This window comes from Aotus nancymaae, unplaced genomic scaffold, assembly GCF_030222135.1.
Source record: "Aotus nancymaae isolate 86718 unplaced genomic scaffold, 86718_ANA_hifiasm-v0.15.2.pri h1tg000040l, whole genome shotgun sequence".
Lineage (NCBI taxonomy): Eukaryota > Metazoa > Chordata > Mammalia > Primates > Aotidae > Aotus > Aotus nancymaae.
Window position 1 is genome coordinate 80,272,075 of NW_026988454.1, and position 21,758 is coordinate 80,293,832.

Genomic DNA, 21,758 nt, shown 5'->3' on the forward strand with positions numbered 1-21,758 from the left:
CTTAGAAAAAGAATGTAAGACTTAGTGTCTTTCTCTTGGGCTTACATTGAGGCAAAAGACGCGGACATGTACAAAATATTCAGGGAAACATTGGGTAAATAACTTGCCTTTTATAACAATCTTAATTTTTTATGTGAAGAGTGATGAGAAACATGGGAAAGATGTGGTTTCAGCCTGTGAGTGAGGTGACACATCATTCCTAGATCCTAACCCCTCATTATGATAAATGATTGAAAAATTTAAACAAGGTGTGATGATCAATATTAAATATCAGGAAGAATATTTTGCCATGATTTCTTTGCAGAGCTTCATTGTGTTTTAGCATCTAGATTTGCTGCCTCAGAATCCAGTACTACACTGATAGTCAACCTAAACTTTTGATGGTGACCTCGTTTCTTGTTTTGGTGTCTAAAGGAGCTCTTATTTATTTTTGGTATTTTGAAGTTTCATCATATATGCCTTAGAGTCTTTTTATTGTCTACTTTAGACTGAGTCTTTCATCATTGAAATGCCTTTTGTCACTTGTTTGATAATTTCCATAATTTTATGTGTTCCATCTTTCCAACATTCCAGTTAGTCAGTACTGGAATACCTGTTCATCTTTCTATTAGTTCTTATTTTCTAAACAATGTCTTTGATATTGTCTTCTAATCCTTTAAAAGTCTGTTTATTTTTTATTTGAAGGAAAAGCTTTTTCTTGAGAATAATTTTGATTTTTTCTTCTGCATAAAGCAGGTCCTGTTTCGGAGAAGTAATATCTTCTTTTTTGTAAAGTTTATTCTGCTCTCAAATTTATCTGTTTTTTTTTTTTTTTTTTTTTGTCACATGCTTTATCATTAGGTATGCTAGTTAGCTAGTTAGTTGCCTTTGTGCTTATATATGAGAAGCTTTATCAAAATGTCAGATAATTCTTGTCTGTCAGGTCTTATTTCCAACTAAGACATGGAAAGGTGATTAAAAGGAGCAGAGCTTTGGAACATCTATAGAAGGCAACAAACCAGGCTGTTTTGTTTTTTTGTTTGTTTTGGTTTGGTTTTGAGACAGAGTCTTGCCATCACCCAGGCTTGAGTGCAGTGGTGCAATTACAGCTCACTGCAGCCTCAAACTCGTGTGTTCAAGCAATCCTCTCACCTCCGCCACCAGAGTAGCTGGGACTACAGGTCCATGCCACTGTGTCTGGCTAATTTTTTAAAAAAATATAGAGACAGGGTCTCACTGTGTTGCCAAGGCTATTAATGAACTCCTGACTGCAGGCAGTTCTCCCACCCTGGCCTCACAAGTGCTGGGATTACAGGCATCAGCTACCATGCCCAGTGTACAAATCATATTTTTAATGGAAATCTCCAAATATACCTTAAGTCTGGGATGAAGAAATTTCTCCAGACTTATCTATTCTTTGTGTTGATTATTGGCAGGCAGTGATCTAGGAGGAGTAAAGCAAAGAATAAGGGCTGGATATCTCACCAATCAGTGTGCAGACTCTCCCTTAACCCCCTTGAGTCCATCACTTCACCCCTATCCTCCACTGCACCTGACATTTCTTGAGGCCAGGGACTTTTGAGTATTATTGCATTTAATTTGAACTTCAACTTTGCCTTCCACTTACCTTCAAGCCCCATGCCTTTTTAGGGTCCTGTGTTGAGTGACAACTTGCTTATCTTCATAAATCTTGTCTGCAGACACTTAGATTGAAACCTTCTCTGCTCTACCAAGTGAATTATTATACTACTGTCCACTCCTCACCTTTAAAGATTTTTTTTGACATTTCTGTTTCAGTATTGCTTTCTCCCATATTTCCTTTATTAAACTATACCATATTTCAATCTATGCCTTTATAACTGAGTCTGCAAATCACAAAATCAACAATTTGTGTTAGTCTGGATGTTCTAAAGGCAGATGCCAAGTTCAGGCACACACCTATGAGAGAAAATGTGGAAGTAAGTGCCTATTTCAGGGAAAATAAAAAGAAAACAAAACTGTGCGGCTGGGTACGGTGGCTTATGCCTGTAATCCCAGCACTTTGGGAGGTCAAGGGGACAGATTGCCTGAGGTCAAGAGTTCGAGACCAGTCTGGTCAACATGGCACAACACCATGTCTATGAAAATACAAATATTATCCAGGCGTAGTGGCAGGCACCTGTAATTCCATCTACTCAGGAAGCTGAGGCAGAAGAATCACTTGAACCAAGGGCATAGAGGTTGCAGTGAGCCAAGATCACATCATTGCACTGCAGCATGGGAAACAGAGCAATACTCCATCTCAAAAAAAAAAGGGAAAGAAAATGTGGAAGGAGCTGGAAGAAGGTGTGAGAGCCATTAAACTGCAATGTGTAGGTAAAGAGGAGATAGAAGGAAGGCAGGTTGGCCACATTCACTAGCCAATAGTGTCCCACATATCCAAGGCATGGATCTGGCTTGCTATCCTTACCCTGGTCAGTCATTGTCTGCCATCAGCCTACTGGAAGCAATGTGGTAGTAAATTTCAGACTGTAGTATCTAAGGCCATTGGTCAATAATGTTCTCCTCAGTCAGAGGTCTGAGAGGCAGATTTTCATGGCCACCAAACAGACAAAACACTGCAAACGTGTGGGAAAAATACATTCCTCCCAGTGCACATAGGAAGGAAGTAGTTAAACTAAGTATGTCCTAGAGGAAAAAATACCTAAATTAGAATTCACACCTATTTAGATTCCTGGGTTCCTTTGGTTTATGGATTGGTAAGCTATAGTCTTGGTAAACTACAATCTGTAAACCAAATGCAGCACATTGACTTTATTATTATTATTATTTTATTTTACTTTCAGTTCTGGGATACATGTGCAGAATGTGCAGGTTCATTACATAGGTATACATGTGCCATGGTGGTTTGCTGCACCTATCAACCCATCCAGGTTTTAAACCCCACATACATTAGGTATTTGTCCTAATGCTCCCCCTTTCTTTGCCCCCACTCCAATAGGCCCCAGTGTGTGTTGTTTCCTTCCCTGTGTCTATGTGTTCTCATTATTCAACTCCCACTTATGAGTGAGATGAGAATGATGGCTTGCAGCTTCATCCATGTCCCTGAAAAGGACATGATCTCATTCTTTCTTATGGCTGCCTGTTTTTAAACGAGGTTTCATTTGAACACAGCCATGCTAATTCATTTATGTATTGTCTAAGGCTACTTTCATGCTACAACAGCAAAGTTGCATAGGAGACCATGTTGTCCACAAAGCTGAAAGTATTTATTCTCCAGCCCTTTATAGAAAGTTTGATGACCCTTGCTCAAATTTAATGCCTATTATAATTTACAGAAGACTTTATAAAATACACTCAGATTTTTCATACTTGACATTTCCAGCTGAAGTTTCCAAAAAGGACACACTGATAAGTGACCAAAAAAAAGAGCAAAGAGTCCTAGACAGAACCATCGCAACCCAAATTTCTCCCAAGATAAATAGTTTTTTCAATATACTGAAGTATTTAATACATGCCAAGGACTATGCTAGTCACTGGGAGTACAAAAATGAATACCTGACCTCACCCTCAATGAGCCTAAAGTCCAGCAAGGAATGCAGGAAAACATGTAAACAGATATTTCTATACTATAATGTAGCCTATACTCTAAAAAGATCATAAAGAACACTCAGAAAGCTCAGATGAAGAATCAGTTATAAACTTTGAACAAAATATGTTAAACTAAACATATGCTTTCATTCACTGCTATCTTCCAAAATGCCACTAAAATTAGAGTAAAAGAACTATATTTGCATACACAAATATATGTATATTTGCATACGCAAATACACTATATTTCTAGAAATACATGTATTTCTAGAAATACATGTATATTTGCGTATGCAAATATAGTGTATATATACACTTAATATTTAGTGTATATAAAATTAGTGTGTATATATATACACTATATAAATATATATATTTATATTTTATATACAGTATATTTATACTGTATATACTGCATATAAAATATAAATATATATATTTATAAATATTTATATATATATTTTATATGTATATAATATAAATATAAATATATAGATATAATTTTAAATAAACATAAATATAATTTTATATAAAATATAAATATTTTATATACATATAAAATATATTTATTTTATATACATATAAAATATATGTATATAAATATTTATAAATTATAAATATTTATATTTTATATACAATACATAAAATATAATTTTACAATATATACAATATATACAAAATATAATTTTACTACATAGAATATATAAAACATAATTTTAAATAAATATATAAATATAATTTTATATATAAAATATAAATATATATATTTTATATACCTATAAAATATATATTTATAAATATATAAATATATTTTATATACAGTATATAGTGTGTGTGTATATATACACACTAAATATTAGTGTGTATATATACACACTAATATTTAGAAGTATACATACACAGAGACACATATCCAGATAAGGCAAGCCATAGATATGGATGAAATGTTCATAATGTGCATGTTTTACAAAGGACTTGTACCCATATACATATATATACGTATATATATATATATGTGTGTGTATATATATATATGTATATATATATATATATGTGTGTGTGTGTATATATATATAAAACCCAATAATAATAAGACAGCAACCGAAAGAAGGGCAAAAGATTAGAACAGATACTTCACAAATGAAAGTATATAAAGAAAAAATAAGTACAAAAAATGGTTAATATAATTAGTTATCAGTAAAATGCAAATTAAAACCACAATAAGGTACTACTACATACTAGAATGGCTTATAGTAAAAACACTGAGTTTACCAAGTATTAGGATTTGAAGCAACTGAAACTCATATATTATTGATACTATGTGTGATGATTAATTCTATGTTTCAATTTGAATGGTCAATAGGGTGCCATATATTTAGTCAAATATTATATGGGTGTGTCTGTGAAAGTGTTTTTGAATGAGATTAACATTTGGATTGTAGACCTAGTAAAGCAGATTGCCCTCCTTAATGTGGATGTGCTCCATCAAACCAATTGAAGGGTTGAATGAATACAACAAAAAGGCTCACCTTCCCAAGAATGACAGTGAACTTCTACTACCTGACCGTTTTGAGCAGGAACATCAGCCTGCTCCTGTCTCTGGATCCCAGCATTAGCTCTTCTTCGCTTTCATGTGGGAAATATTCATACTAGAACCATCAGCTCTCCTGGGTCTCCAGCTTCCTATATACATATCTAGCAAGATATAGATACACACACACACACACACACACACACCCTATTACTTCTGTTTCTCTGGAGAACCCAGACTAATACATATTTTGGAACCAAGAATAGTCCTAGATAAATAGAATTTTAAGAATGAGTTATCTAAACTGACTCTAAAGTTTCTGTGATTAAATCTATAATCTGATTAAAGACACTAATAACTAAATTCAGTAGAAAACAGAGCACTGATAGTCCATAGTGTGATCTGGCAATAAAGATATGCAAAATATCTCCATTCGTTATTCCTAATCCACCACTGATAAGAAGCAAAGAGCTAGGAGACTGTGTATATGACATTTTTGAACGTATTTGGCAAACTAATAAATGTAAAGAGTCTAGTTATAGATCTAGAAGCAAACCTGGGTGGTGGATCTAGAAGCAAAGACAGGTAATGTTACTACAAAAAAATGGGAAAAGCAAAGCTCAGGCAAACTCAGAAATACATATTGCCCGTTCAACCACCATGCAAATGACCTAAAAACTTCTGTGTGAGCCCCGAAGGTGCTCTCCTATTGCATCAGGCTCAAAATTGTTGAAAAAATCAAACTCAAAATGACCCCATTACAACTAGCTGAATTACAATGTAAGTTGAACTCCCAGCATCATAAAATGTCTACTTTTAAAGTAAGGGCATTGATTAGGAAGAAATGAGATCATGATAGTATGGGTAAGTGTAAGGCAACTCTAATAAAGCTGGGGATGCTGACCCCCCCCAAATTCTGATGAATCTTTGCCAGTGGAAGAGGCCTCCCCATCCCCAAGAGGACCAGGCTCTCTACCCTTAGTGGAAGCAACCACCCCACTTTCAATGACAGTGGCTTCTCTATCTCTGTCTGGGAGGATTAACCCTGCATTTCCAAAAGAAATTGTAATAGCCTTCCCTGAGGCAGTTGCCATGCAAGATAGAGCTGAGTCTTCTGGAAACCAAATACCACCATGTGTTTTTGCTTCTAGATCTGTCATTAGACTCCAGTTACAGCAGGCACCTAAAAGTAGGTGAGGTAGAAAATGAAATTCATGATGAGATGTGCTATACTCCAAAAGAATGACTTAACTTTTTGAACTTATACAGATTTAAGTTAGGTAACATATGTGGGAATGAATATTAAAAGTGTGGGATAATTATACAGAAACATAACGTTGGATCAGGATGAATTTGTTGATATGGGCTTACAAAGTAGATATTCTGTATTTAGTACTGTTGCTCAGGGAATTAGAAAGGGCTTTAACAGTTTGTTTATTTGGTTGGCTGAAGCATGAATCAAAAGTTGGCCCACAGTGAGTCAGCTGAAAATGCCAGACCTGCCTTTGTTTAATGTAGAGGAAGGCATTGAAAGGCGTAGAAAGACTGGAATGTCAGATTTGATTTGTAATTTAAGATCTAATTGTCCACCCTGGATGGGTCCAGAGACACATCTTTCACCACTATTGTGAAAAACAAATTTGTGAGAAAGCCCCAGTATCCTTAAAGAGCTCTATGATCACTTTTTTACTGTGAGACAGACCTTACAAGTGAGAACTGTGGTCACTGGATTGGGACATCTAAATGTAATAAGACAGTAATTGGATTCCAGGATGTCAGGGGCCAAATATTGGCACTAAATCACCAAAGGCAAGGTAGGTATGGTTACCATAATGAACAGCACCACAGTAGTTGATCGTGGTGTCTCTAGGAGTGAAATAGATAGTATGCTTACTAAATTTTTACTTGATTTGTATAAGCTAAAAAATTCTAAGTCAAGTGAACAAAGTGTAACCTGAATCATGAAAACAGAGAGTCATGAACCCTCAATCAATTTCTAGACTTGAACCAGTTTACAGACACAAAACCCTTTGAGTAAAGAAGGGGACAAGCTCCTTCCTCTTGAGGAAGGACCCTGCTGTACTACCACAATTTATACTGTTAGTTTTTCTCCCAGCCTTCCTTAAAGCACCATAGGGGCTTTTACCAGGGTGACTGACTATTGAGGAATGGAAAAAAGACATGTTAAAAAAAATAAATACTGAATACTGGCTCTGAATTGACACTATCAGATCAGGTGATGAATGTAGTTTTAGCTCAGGTCCATTTCACAGTGGCCCAGTGGGTACTTGAACCAATCCTGTGGTTATTTCTCTAGTTTTGGAATGCATAATTAGAATAGGTATACTCAGCAGCTGGCAGAATCCTCACATCTCTACCAGTCACTACTATTTATTATTCTCTCTCTGATTCAGATAATAGTGCTGCTTTCCTACAGCTACAATTTTCTTTCTATCTAGAAACATTTAGGATTCTCATCTGTGGTTCATTAAATTTCATTCCTGTGAAAATGTGTGGACTTGCCCTTACCTATTCTGTTGGTCATTCTTTGAACACCTTCAAGATGAAGTGCTTTTTAAAATTTTGGCAAGTTTATTGTCATTATTTCCTCAAATAAACTCATGTAAATAAACTTCTGCTTGCTTTTCTCTTGTTAATCTGTCTTTTGTAACAGGAGGCCCTGTTCTAACTAAGAACCTGTAGGGGTTATTGTTTTTCCTCTATAACCATCTCCATGTTTATAAAACTTACTATTCAGGTGAAAATGAAAGGCATATTGGTTCAAACCATTTTAATAAATAAGCAAAAGAACCTGAATAATAAGCATGATTAAGGTTTTTGGAGAGAGGGAAAAGAATATTTATTCAGGAAAAAGTTCAAAATATCTTTTTTTTTTTTTTTTTGCTTTTATGATTTTCTTGTTTGCTTTTTTTTTTTTAATTGTACTTTGGGCTCTGGGGTACAGGTGCACATCCTGCATCCTGCAGGGTTGTTGCATAGGTACATACATGCCATGGTGGTTTGCTGTCTCCATCCCCCCCACCATCGCCTACATCAGGCATTTCTCCCAGAGTTATCCCTCCCCATCCTCCCTGCCTGCCTGCTGTCCCTCCCCTCCCCTCCACCCCCCACCTAGCCTGTGAGTGTTGTTCCTTTCCTTGTACCCAGGTGTTCTCATTGTTCATCACCTGCCTATGAGTGAAAACATGCGGTCTTTGGTCTTCTGTTCTTGTGTCAGTTTGCTGAGAATGATGGTTTCCAGATTCATCCACGTCTCTACAAAGGACACGAACTCATCTTTTTTTAATTGCTGGATTGTATTCCATGGTGTAGATGTGCCACATTTTCTTTATCCAGTCTGTCTTTGATGGGCATTTGGTTTAGTTCCAGGTCTTTGCTATTATAAACAATACGGCAATGAACATATGTGTGCATGTGTCTTTATAATAGAATGATTTATAATCCTATGGGTGTATACCCAGTAATGGGATTGCTGGGTCAAATGGAATTTCTATGTCTAGATCCTTGAGAAATTGCCACACTGTCTTCCATAATGGTTGAACTAATTGATACTCCCTCCGACAGTGTAAAAGTGTTCCTATTTCTCCACATCCTCTCCAGCATCTGTTGTCTCCAGATTTTTTAATAATCACCATTCTACTGGCATGAGAGGGTATCTCAATGTGGTTTTGATTTGCGTTTTTCTACTGACCAGTGATGATGAGCATTTTTTCATATGTTTGTTGGCATCATATATGTCTTCTTTTGAAAAGTGTCTGTTCATGTCCTTTACCCACTTTTGAATGGGTTTGTTTATTTTTTTCTTGTAAATCTGTTTTAGTTCTTTGTAGATTCTGGATATTAGCCTTTTGTCAGATGAGTAGATTGCAAAATTTTTTTTCCATTCTGTTGGTTGCTGGTTCACTCTAATGATTGTTTATTTTGCTATGCAGAAGCTTTTAAGTTTAATTAGAACCTATTTGTCTATTTTGACTTTTGTTGCCATTGCTTTTGGTGTTTTAGCCATGAAGTCCTTGCCTTTGCCTATGTACTGAATGGTGTTGCCTAGGTGTTCTTCTAGGATTTTTATGGTGTTAGTTCTTATGTTTAAATCTTTAATCTATCTGGAGTTAATTTTTGTATAAGGTGTAAGGAAGGGGTCCACTTTCAGCTTCCTGCATATGGCTGGCCTGTTTTCCCAACACCATTTATTAAACAGGTAATCCTTTCCCCATTGCTTGCTTTTGTCACATTTGTCAAAGATCAGATTGTGGTAGATGTGTGGTATTGCCTCCAAGGCCTCTGTTCTGTTTCATTGGTCTATATCTGTGTTTCAGTACCAGTACCATGCTGTTTTGATACTGTAGCCTTGTAGTATAGTTTGAAGTCAGGTAGCATGATGCCTTCAACTTTGTTCTTTTTGCTTAGGATTGTCTCGGCTATGCAGGCTCTCTTTTGGTTCCATATGAAGTTTAAAGTGCTTTTTTCCAGTTCTGTGAAGTAGCTTGATGGGGATAGTATTGCATCTATAAATTATTTTGGGCAGTATGGCCATTTTCACAATATTGAGTCTTCCTAACCATGAACATGGAATGTTTCTCCATCTGTTTGTGTCCTCTCTTATTTCCTTGAACAGTGGTTTGTAGTTCTCCTTGAAGATGTCTTTTACATCCTTTGTTAGTTGTATTCCTAGGTATTTTATTCTCTTTGTAGCAATTGTAAATGGGAATTCGCTCATGATTCGGCTCTCTGTTATTGGTGTATAGGAATGCTTGTGATTTCTGCAGATTGATTTTGTATGCTGAGACTTTGCAGAAGTTGCTTATCAGTTTAAGGAGGTTTTGGGCTGACACAATGGGGTCTTCTAAATATATGATCATGTCATCTGCAAATAGGGACATTAAAGATCTTCTTACTAATATTATTGTTTACATAGAGAAACTACTTTAGAATCATGTCATTTATTTTTCTTTTATATAACTTACAGATTAATAATTTCAAAATGCTACCACACAGAACTGAAAAATACATTTTCTTTATGAAGTTGGTACAATTAGGGAATGCATTATATTTTAATAAACAAGCATTTTTTTAAACCGTGGGAAAATGTTAAGTTCACCATTTAGGGGCTCTTATATGAGTAAGAAAATTCCTGGAATAACAAATACATGTTCTATTCTAAACTTTAGACACATTTATTTTTCTCCTTCTCCTGGCTAGTGGTGTCACCTTGTTTTTATTTTTTTGTTATAGAAACATCAAATATAAAAAAGTAGAATAGTTTAATGAACATCCAAGTCCTCATCAACCAGCTTCAGTAATTATCAGTATTGTTTCCTCTACATACCTCCACTTCCCTACCTGCATTATTTTGTAGCAAATTTCATATATCACTTCGCCTTTAAGTATTTTATTTGTATCTTCCATAGACAAATAACCACAAAACCATCATCATATCTCCCAAATTAAAAATAATTTTTAACATTGTATTATTGATGTTAAGAATTGTCTTAACTATGGCTTTTATGCCTTATCTTCTCTTTTACCATTTATTTGAATGGAACATAACAAGGTTTATACATGCTAATTGTTTAACATTTCTCTTAAATCTCTTTTAATATATAGGTTCTTCCCACCATATTCTTTCTTATAATTTGTTTGTGAAAATGACTGGGTTATTTGTCCTATAGAACATCCTACAGTTTGGATTATTTTCCAATTGCATTCTCATCATAACATTTGACATGTTCCTTTGACCTTTGCATTTCCTATAAATTGGTAGTTAGATATAGATGAGGGATTGGGTTCGGATTCAATTTGGGGGGCAAGACAGTTTCCTATGTTGTAGTGAGTTCTTGCATCAGAAGGTGCATATCTGATTGCATCTTTCTATGATATTTGCAGCTGTTGAAGAGTATTTCCTGTATTCATAAATTAATTAATGGTTGCAAAATGGTAATATTCTGACTCTATTATTCCTCCTTTATTTACAAAGTGAACTATTTTTAGAAAGGAAAACTTCCCTCATCAACCATTTGATTATCCTAGGGTATGTGCAGGGGAAGTACTTGAATCTCTCCCTTAAATAGGGTTGCTTTTACCAATGTTCTGTTTATCTTGGACTAAATAATCTACAAAAGAAAACAGCCAGAAAGGCATAATTCTAGGTCTTCCTTTTCAGATCTTTTCAGTTGGATTCAGGCACAAGCTGTCTAACCCAAGGCTTGTAAAGAATTTTAAATGCTCTGAAAGCTGCCAGAGGCTCTTCCAAATTCTCATTTCCAGAATTCCTATTTTTTTTTTTTTAGTCTCAACCAACTCATTATTTAAATTCACCACTATGTTTTTAGATTCTCTCTTCACAGGAACCAATCAAAGACAGAGACTATGCAAATTAGTTTATCTTTTCCAACTGACTTCCTCTTTACTCCACATACCTAAAAGGCACTCTAACTTGAGACAGCCCACTGGAAAGAGTACATGTTTCTCTTTATGCCTTTAAGCCTCTTTCAGCTTAAACCTTCAGCCTCAGTCCAGTGGGGGAATCCAGTGTCTATAATTGGTACTTGACAGACAGTTCTTTTCTTCCAATGACTAGCGTCTCAGAGCTCCATGAACACACACACAGCAATCCTCATGTTGGCTTTGTACATCGTGTTAACCTGGCTGCTTTGGTTTTTGGTGCTTAGAAAAAAATTTGAGTGGAACATTCCTCAGGAAAGAAAAATTTCTCTGAAAATAAGAAAACACCAAATGTGACCAAAGCCAAATTTTATAAGTGGTAGTAACTTTAATTTTTCAATTTCTAAAAATCTAATTTGGCTTTTTGAAAGTTCAACTCAGAGGCGTGTGCATAGGAGGGAGTTTTCTAAGATAATTATTCAGAATGAGGATATCAAGAGGGTCCATGAGCTAACCTTCTATTGGCCACACAATGTAATCCATGTTCCCAAAGATAGGCATGCAAGGCAGACACTAGAAAATAAAAGGAAAGTTCTGGAATTAAAGGAGTAAAGTATTTTCAAAACTCTAAATATATGTCTTTGTTATTCATATCTTTTAAAAATTTCTATTTTATCTTCAGTTGCATTGTTGAGATACAGTTCACAGACCATACAATACTCCCAAGTACAAGTCAATGTTTTCAGTATATACACAGATAAATGTTGGACCACAGTCAGGTCAGTTTTAGAGCATTTCCTATCTATCTATCTCTCTATCTATTTTTATATTATTACACTTTAAGTGCTGGGGTACATGTGCAGATCATGCAGCTTTGTTACCTAGGTATACACGTGCCATGGTGGTTTGCTGCATCCATCACCTTATTATATATATTAGGTATTTCTCCTAATGCTATCCCTCCCTGAGCCCCCCACCCCTTGACAGGCCCCAGTGTGTGATGTTCCCCTCCCTGTGTCCATGTGTTCTCATTGTTCAACACCTACTTATGAGTGAGAACATGCAGTGTTTCATTTTCTGTTCTTGTGTCAGTTTGCTGAGAGTGATGATTTACAGCTTAGTCCATATCCCTGAAAATGACATGAACTCATCCTTTGTATGGCTGCATAGTATTTCATGGTGTATATGTGCCACATTTTCTTTAAGGACCAGTCTATCACTGATGGGCATTTGTGAACAGTGCCCTGGTAAACATACATGTACATGTGTCTTTATAATAGAATGATTTATAATCCTTTCTGTATATACCCAGTAATGGGATTGGTGGGTCAAATGGTATTTCTATTTCTAGATCCTTGAGGAATCACCACACTGTTTTCCACAGTGATTGAACTAATTTACACTCCCACTAACAGTGTAAAAGCGTTCCTATTTATCCACATACTTTCCAGCATCTGTTGTCTCCATTAGTCTCTATCTGTGTTTTGGTACCAGTAACATGCTATTTATGTTACAATAGCCTTGTAATATAGTTTGAAGTCAGTTAGCACGATGCCTCCAGCTTTGTTTTTGTGCTTAGGATTGTCTTGGCTATGTGGGCTCTTCTTGGTTCCATATGAAGTTTAAGGTGTTTTTTTTCCCCCAATTCTATGAAAAAAGTCAATGGCAGCTTGATGAGATAGCATTGAATGTATAGATTACTTTGGGTAATATGGTCATTTTCATGACATTGATTCTTCCGAACCATGAGCATGGAATATTTTCCCATCTGTTTGTGTCCTCTCTTATTTCCTTGAGCAGTGGTTTGTAGTTCTCCTGAAAGAGGTCCTTCACATCCCTTGTTAGGTGTATTCCTAGGCTTTTTATTCTCTTTGTAGCAATTGTGAATTGGAGTTCACTCATGATTTGGCTCTCTGTTTGTCTGTTATTGGTGTATAGCAGAAGACAAGAAATAACTAAGATCAGAGCAGAACTGAAGGAGATAGAGACAGAAAATCTCTTCAAAAAATCAGTGAATCCATGAGCTGGTTTTCTGAAAAGATCAACAAAATAGACCACTAGACAGACTAATAAAGAAGAAAAGAGAGAAGAATCAAATAGAGGCAATAAAAAATAACAAAGGGTGTATCACCACTGATCTCACAGAAATACAAAATTCCATCAGAGAATACTATAAACACCTCTATGCAAATAAACCAGAAAATCTAGAAGAAATGAATACATTCATGGACACTTACACTCTCCCAAGACTAAACCAGAAAGAAGTTGAATCCCTGAATAGACCAATCACAAGGTCTGAAATTGAGGCAACAATTAATAGCCTACCAACCAAAAAATGTCCAGGACTAGATGGGTTCACAACTGAATTCTACCAGAGGTACAAAGAGGAGCTGGTACCATTTTTTTATGAAACTCTTCCAAACAATAGAAAAAGGAGGAATCCTCCCTAACTTACTTTATGAGACCAGCATCATCCTGATACCAAAACCTGGCAGAGACATGACTGAAAAAGAAAATTTCATGCCAATATCCATGATGAACATTGATGCAAAAATCTTCAATAAAATACTGGCAAACCAAGTCCAACAGCACATTCAAAAGCTTATCCATCACGATCAACTCAGCTTCATCCCTGGAATGCAAGGCTGTTTCAACATACACAAATCAATAAACATAATCTATCACATAAACACAACCAAAGACAGAAACCACATGATTATCTCAGTAGATGCAGAGGTCTTCAACAAAATTCAACAGCCCTTTATGCTAAAAACTCTCAATAAACTAGGAATTGATGGAACGTATCTCAAAATAATAAAAGCTATTTATGACAAACCCACAGCCAATAAAATACTGAATGGGCAAAAACTAGAAGCATACCCTTTGAAAACTTGCACAAGACAAGGATGCCCTCTCTCACCACTCCTATTCAACATAGTGTTGAAAATTCTGGCCAGGGCAATCAGGCAAGAAAAAGAAATAGTGTTGAGCAATGAGAACACATGGACACGGGGAGGGGAACATCGCACACTGGGGCTTTGGGTGTTGGGGGCTAGGGAAGGAATAGCAGGGGGTGGGGAGATAGGGGAGGGATAGCATTAGGAGAAATACCTAATGCAGATGATGCGGCAATGGATGAAGCAAACCACTACCATGGCACGTGTATACCTATGCAACAAATCTTCATGATCTGCACATGTACCCCAGAATTTAAAGTATTATAAATAAAGGTATTCAATTAGAAAGAGGGACTAAAATTTTCTCTATTTGCTTACTACATGATTGTATATTTAAAACATCCCATTGTCTCTGCCCCAAATCTCCTTAACCTGATAAGCAACTTCAGTAAAGTCTCAAGATACAAAATCAACATGCAAAAATTTTATAGAGCTTTTATCACCTCAGAAAGAAACTTTATCCTTTAGCTACCATCCTCTATATTTTCTCCATTGCCCTCAGCCATAAGTAACAATTAATCTATTTTCTGTCTCTATTGATTTGCCTTTTCACAGAATTTCATATTATAGAATCATACAATGTGTTACTTCTTGGGTCTGGCTTCTTTGATTTCATCTGATGTTTTCAAAGTTCAGCCATGTTGTAGTATGTATCAGTACTTCATTTGTTTTAATAACAGTATTATTCCATTGTATGTATATACTACATTTTGTGTATTCATTCGTTAGTTGATGAACATTTCAGTTGTTTTAACCTTTTGGTTTTTGAAAAAATGCTGCTATAAACATTCTTATACAAGTTTTTGTGTGGACATGTGTATTCCATTTCTTTTGGATATACTCATAGAAATGGAATTGCTAAATAACATAATTACATATTTAACAATTTGAAAAATTGCCAATTGCTTTTTAAAATGGTTGTACCATTTCCCATTCCTACAGGCAGTGTATGAGGGTCTTGATTTCTCCACATTTTTGCCCAAACTAGTTTTTAATCTCACTTTTAACCATCCAGTTGAAGTAGTATCTTCCTATGGTATGATTTGCATTCCCCTGATGACTAATGTTGAATCTGCTTTCTTGAGCTTATTGGCCATTTGTGTATCTTAGAGAAATGTCTCCTCAGATCTTTTGCATGTTTGTTAACTGGATTGTCTTTTTATTATTGAGTTGTAAGAGTTCTTCAGTCTATTACAGGTATATAATTTTTAAATGTTCCCCCCATTTCTGTAGGTTGTCTTTTCACTTACTTGGTAATGTCCTTTGTAAAACAAACATTTTTAATTTTAATAAAGTCCAGTATATCCATTTTTTCTCTTATTGCCTGTGCTTTTAATGTCATCTCAGAATCCACTGCCAAATCTGAGTTCACAAAGATTTATCTCTATGTTTTTTTCCCAATAGTTTTATAGTTTTGGCTCTTATATTTAGATCCTTGATTCACTTAGAATTAACTTTTGTTTATGGCATGAGGTAAGAAAGAGTTTAATTTCATTCTTTTGCATGTGGCTATTTGGGTGTCCCAGTAACATTTGTTGGAAAGACTATTCTCTGCTTCATTTGATGATCTAAGAAAAAAAAAATATCTGACCATAACATGTGGATTTATTCCTGAACTTTCAATCTATTCCACTGATGTCTGTTTTTAACTTTGTGCCACACTATCTTGATTACTGTCACCTTGTAATTCAGTTTTAAAATAAGGAAGTGTGATAGAATTACACTAAGGAAGTGTAATTCAGTTTTAAAATAAGGTTTGTCATAAATAGCTTCCTTAATAAGGAAGTTATTAAGCTTTGTTTTTTTTATCAATATTCTTTTTTTCTGGATCTTAACTTGTCCATTAATGCAAAAGAGCAGTTGGAATTTTGAGCAGGGATTGCATTGAATCTGTAGACAAATTTGGGTATTAACATCTTATGTTAGTCCATTTTCACACTGCTGATAAAGACATATCTGAGACTGGGCAATTTACAAAAGAAATAGTTTTAATGTATTTACAGTTCCATGTGGATTTCCATGTACATTTACAGCCTCACAATCATGGCAGAAGTCAAGGAGAGCAAAGTTGTGTCTTTGATGGATGGTAGCAGGCCAAAAGAGAGCTTGTGCAGGGAAATTCCGGTGTTTAAAACCATCAGATTCTGTGAGACTTATTCGCTATCATGAGACCAGCATGGGAAAGACTTGCTCACATGATTTAATTACATCCTACTGGGTCCCTCCCACAACATGTGGGAATTCAAGATGAGATTTGGGTGGGGACACAATCAAACCATGTCATATACTAATAATATTAAGTCAATATCTGAACATAGGATTTCTTTCCATTTATTTAGGTCTTTAATTTCTATGAATGATGTGATATAGTTTTCATTGCACAAGTCTTGCACCCCCTTTGTTAAATTTATTAGTCCATTGTTCTGTATTATACTTTAACATTTCTTTTGCAGTAGTAAATATTTTCAAATATAGCATTTTATTTTTTAAATAATTTTTACTATGCATATTTTAGTTTTGTAGTTGCTCTAGAGTTTATCATGTATATCTTATCAGAGTCATACAAACTTATAATTTATTCAATTACAGTGAACCATAGAAACATTTCTTTATAGTTCCATTCCCTTATCTCCTTTTTCTGATATTCTTGTTATAAAAACTACATCTACAAATGTTACAAATCTAACATTAAATTGTTATAGTTATTATTTTATATAATTTTATGTCTTTGAAAGAAATTGAGAGAAGAAAGGAGAACAAGTATATATTTGCGGCTTTTGTTATATTTATTTTCTTTTTAATCATTTTTGGATCTCCTCATTTGACCTTGTGGGTTCAAATTACCAATTGAGCTACTTACTTAGACCAATATTGCATTGTTCCTACCCAACTCTTTTGTGCTGTCATTGGAAAATGTATATTAGAAATATATATATAAATTAATATATAGGCCCCAAAATATATATATTAACATATATTATTAATATACATATTAACAAATATTAATATACATATATCCTAATATATATTACTATATTATAAATATAAACTTTATAGGCCACAAAATATATACATATTATTTTAGATGATAGCTTTTTAGATAATAGAAGACAGAATAAGAAATATGCTATAGAATGTTTTTTACAACCACATAATTAAACTTACAAGTGCTCTTCTGTTTTTGTTTATATTCAAATTACCATCTAAGGCCACTTGCTTTTAGCCTGAAGAATTGCTCTTACTATTTCTTGAACAGTGTGTCTGTCAGCAACAACAACTGTCAGTTTTGTTTGTCTGGGAGTGTCTTTATTTCTTGCCTTTTTTATTTATTTTTTTATTGCATTTTAGGTTTTGGGGTACATGTGAAGAACATGCAAGATTGTTGCATAGGTACACACGTGGCAGTGTGATTTGCTGCCTTCCTCCCCTTCACCTATATCTGGCATTTCTCCCCATGCTATCTCTCCACAACTCCCCACCCCCGACTGTCCCTCCCCTGCTTCCCCCCAACAGACACCAGTGTGTAGTGCCCCCCTCGTGTCCATGTGTTCTCATTGTTCAACACCTGCCTATGAGTGAGAACATGCAGTGTTTGATTTTGTGTTCTTGTGTCAGTTTGCTGAGAATGATGGTTTCCAGGTTCATCCATGTCCCTACAAAGGACACGAACTCAATGTTTTTGATGGCTGCATAATATTCCATGGAGTATATGTGCCACATTTTCCCTGTCCAGTCTATCAACGATGGGCATTTGGGTTGGTTCCAGGTCTTTGCTATTGTAAACTGTGCTGCAATGAACATTCGTGTGCATGTGTCCTTATAGTAGCACGATTTATAATCCTTTGGATATATACCCAGTAATGGGATTGCTGGGTCAAATGGAATTTCTATTTCTAGGTCCTTGAGGAATTGCCACACTGTCTTCCACAATGGTTGAACTAATTTACATGCTCACCAACGTGTAAAAGTGTTCCTATTTCTCCACATCCTCTGCAGCATCTGTTGTCTCCAGATTTGTTAGTGATCGCCATTCTAACTGGAATGAGACAGTATCTCAATGTAGTTCTGATTTGCATTTCTCTAATGACCAGTGATGATCAGCATTTTTTCATATGTTTGTTGGCCTCATGTATGCCTTCTTTTGTAAAGTGTCTGTTCATATACTTCGCCCACTTGTGAATGGGCTTGTTTGATTTTTTTCTTGTAAATCTGTTTTAGTTCTTTGTAAATTCTGGATATCAGCCCTTTGTCAGATGGGTAAACTGCAAAAATTTTTTCCTGTTCTCTTCATTGCCAATTCACTCTAATGACTGTTTCTTTTGCCATGCAGAAGCTGTGGAGTTTGATTAGGTCCCATTTGTCTATTTTGGCTTTTGTTACCAATGCCTTTGGTGTTTTGGTCATGAAGTCCTTGCCTACACCTATGTGCTGAATGGTTTTGCCTAGATTTTCTTCTGGGGTTTTTATGGTGTTAGGTCTTATGTTTAAGTCTTTAATCCATCTGGAGTCAATTTTAGTGTAAGGTGTCAAGAAGGGGGTTCAGTTTCTGCTTTCTGCACATGGCTAGCCAGTTTTCCCAACACCATTTATTAAATAGGGAATCCTTTCCCCATTGCTTGTTTTTATCAGGTTTGTCAAAGATCAGATGGTTGTAGATATGTTGTGTTGCCTCCGAGGCCTCTGTTCTGTTCCATTGGTCTATATCTCTGTTTTGGTACCAGTACCATGCTGTTTTGATTACTGTAGCCTTGTAGTATAGTTTGATGTCCGGTAGTGTGATGCCTCCCACTTTGTTCCTTTTGCTTAGAATTGACTTGGCTATGCGGGCTCTCTTTTGGTTCCATATGAAGTTTAAGGTGGTGTTTCCAGTTCTGTGAAGGTCATTGGTAGCTTGATGGGGATAGTGTTGAATCTGTAAATTACTTTGGGCAGTATGGCCATTTTCACGATATTGATTCTTCCTAACCATGAACATGGAATGTTTCTCCATCTGTTTGTGCCCTCTCTTATTTCGTTGAGCAGTGGTTTGTAGTTCTCCTTGAAGAGGTCCTTTACGTTCCTTGTTAGTTGTATTCCTAGGTATTTTATTCTCTTTGTAGCAATTGTGAATGACAGTTCATTCTTGATTTGGCTCTCTTTAAGTCTGTTATTGGTGTATAGGAATGCTTGTGATTTTTGCACAATGATTTTGTATCCTGAGACTTTACTAAAGTTGCTTATCAGTTTCAGGAGATTTTGGGCTGAGACGATGGGGTCTTCTAGATATACAATCATGTTGTCTGCAAATAGAGACAATTTGACTTCCTGGCTAGGACTTCCAGTACTATATTGAATAGGAGTAGTGAGAGAGGGCATCCTTGTCTAGTGCCAGATTTCAAAGGTAATACTTCCAGTTTTTGCCCATTCAGTATGATATTCATTGTGGGTTTGTCATAAATAGCTTTTATTATTTTGAGATACATTCCATCAATACCTAGTTTATTTGAGGGTTTTTAGCATAATGGGCTGTTGAATTTTGTCAAAGACCTTCTCTTCATCAATTGAGATAATCATGTGGCTTTTGTCTTTGGTTCTGTTTATCTGGTGAATTATTTTTATAGACTTGCGTATGTTGAACCAGCCTTGCATTCCCGTGATGAATCCTACTTGATCATGGTGGATAAGCTTTCTGATGTGCTGTTGCAATCAGCTTGCCAGTATTTTATTGAAGATTTTTGCATCTATGTTCATCATGGATATTGGCCCGAAGTTTGCTTTTCTTGTTGAGTCTCTGCCAGGTTTTGGTATCAGGATGATGTTGGTCTCATAAAATGATTTGGGAAGGATTCCCTCTTTTTGGATTATTTGGAATAGTTTCAGAAGGAATGGTACCAGTTCCTCTTTGTATGTCTGGTAGAATTCGGCTGTGAACCCATCTGGACCTGGGCTTTTTTTGGGTGGTAGGCTCTTAATTGCTGCCTCGACTTCAGACCTTGTTATTGGTCTATTCAGGGTTTCGACTTCTTCCTGGTTTAGGCTTGGGAGGAGGCAACTGTCCAGGAATTTATCCATTTCTTTCAGGTTTTCTAGTTTTTATACATAGAGTTGTTTGTAATAATCTCTGATGATGGTTTGAATTTCTGTGGAATCTGTGGTGATATCCCCTTTATCATTTTTTATTGCATCTATTTGGTTATTCTCTCCTTTCTTTTTTATTAATCTGGCTCATGGTCTGTCTATTTTGTTGTCTTTTCAAAAAACCAGCTCATTCCTTTTTATCTTTTTTTCTCTAATCTTGCCTTCTCATTTTATTTCATTGAGTTGATCTTCAACCTCTGATATCCTTTCTTCTGCTTGGTCAATTCGGCTGTTGAAACTTGTGCATGCTTCGCAAAGTTCTCGTGTTGTGTTTTTCAGCTCCATCAATTCACTTATATTCCTCTCTAAGTTGTCCATTCTTGTTAGCATTTCGTCACATATTTTTTCAACATTCTTAGTTTCTTTGTATTGGGTTAGAACATGTTCTTTTAGCTCATAGAAGTTCCTTATTACTCACCTTCTGAAGCTGGATTCTGTCATTTCATCACACTCATTCTCCATCCAGCCTTGTTCCCTTGCTGGTGAGGAGTTGTGATCCCTTGTAGGAGGAGAGGTGTTCTGGTTTCGGGTGTTTTCATCCTTTGTGTGCTGGTTTCTTCCCATCTTTGTAGATTTATCCACCTGTCATCTTTGTTGTTGCTGAATTTCTGATTGGGTCTCTGAGTGGATGTCCTGTTTGTTGATGATTATGTTATTTCTGTTTCTTAGTTTTCCTTCTAACAGTCTGGCCTCTCTGCTATAGGACTGATAAAGTCCACTCCAGGCCCTGCTTGCCTGGGGATCACCTGCAACAGCTGCAGAACAGTAAGGGTTGCTACCAGTTTCTTCTTCTGCTATCTTTATCCCAGAAGTATACCTGCCAAATGTCAGTCTGAGCTCTCCTTTATGAGGTGACTCTTTGGATATACGGGGGTCAGGGAGCTGCTTGAGGAGACAGTCTGTCCCATCGCTCCAGTGCTGAGCTGTGAGCTCTGTTGTTCATTCAGAGCTGCTGGGCAGGTACATTTAAGTCTGCTGCAGCAGAACTCATAAACCCCCTTTTGTTTTCCCCAGGTGTTCTGTCCCGGGGAGTTAGGGCTTTATTTATGAGTTTCCATTGTGCTGCTGCCTTTTTTTTTCAGGGCTTCCCTGCCCAGCAAGGAGGCAGCCTAGTCACTGTCTGCCTGCAGAGGCTTTGCTGAGCTGCTCTGGGCTCCACCCAGCTGCTGTGTGAACTTCCCTGCAGTCCTGTTTATATGGGT

At 36.1% G+C, this 21,758-nt stretch overlaps 1 long non-coding RNA gene across 1 annotated transcript in view; it reads left to right on the forward strand.

Annotated features, from left to right (window-relative positions):
* The window catches only part of LOC105734458 (uncharacterized), a 294,163-nt gene that overhangs the window by 249,476 nt on the left and 22,929 nt on the right, over positions 1 to 21,758 (forward strand). The gene's annotated exons all lie outside the window — the stretch shown is intronic.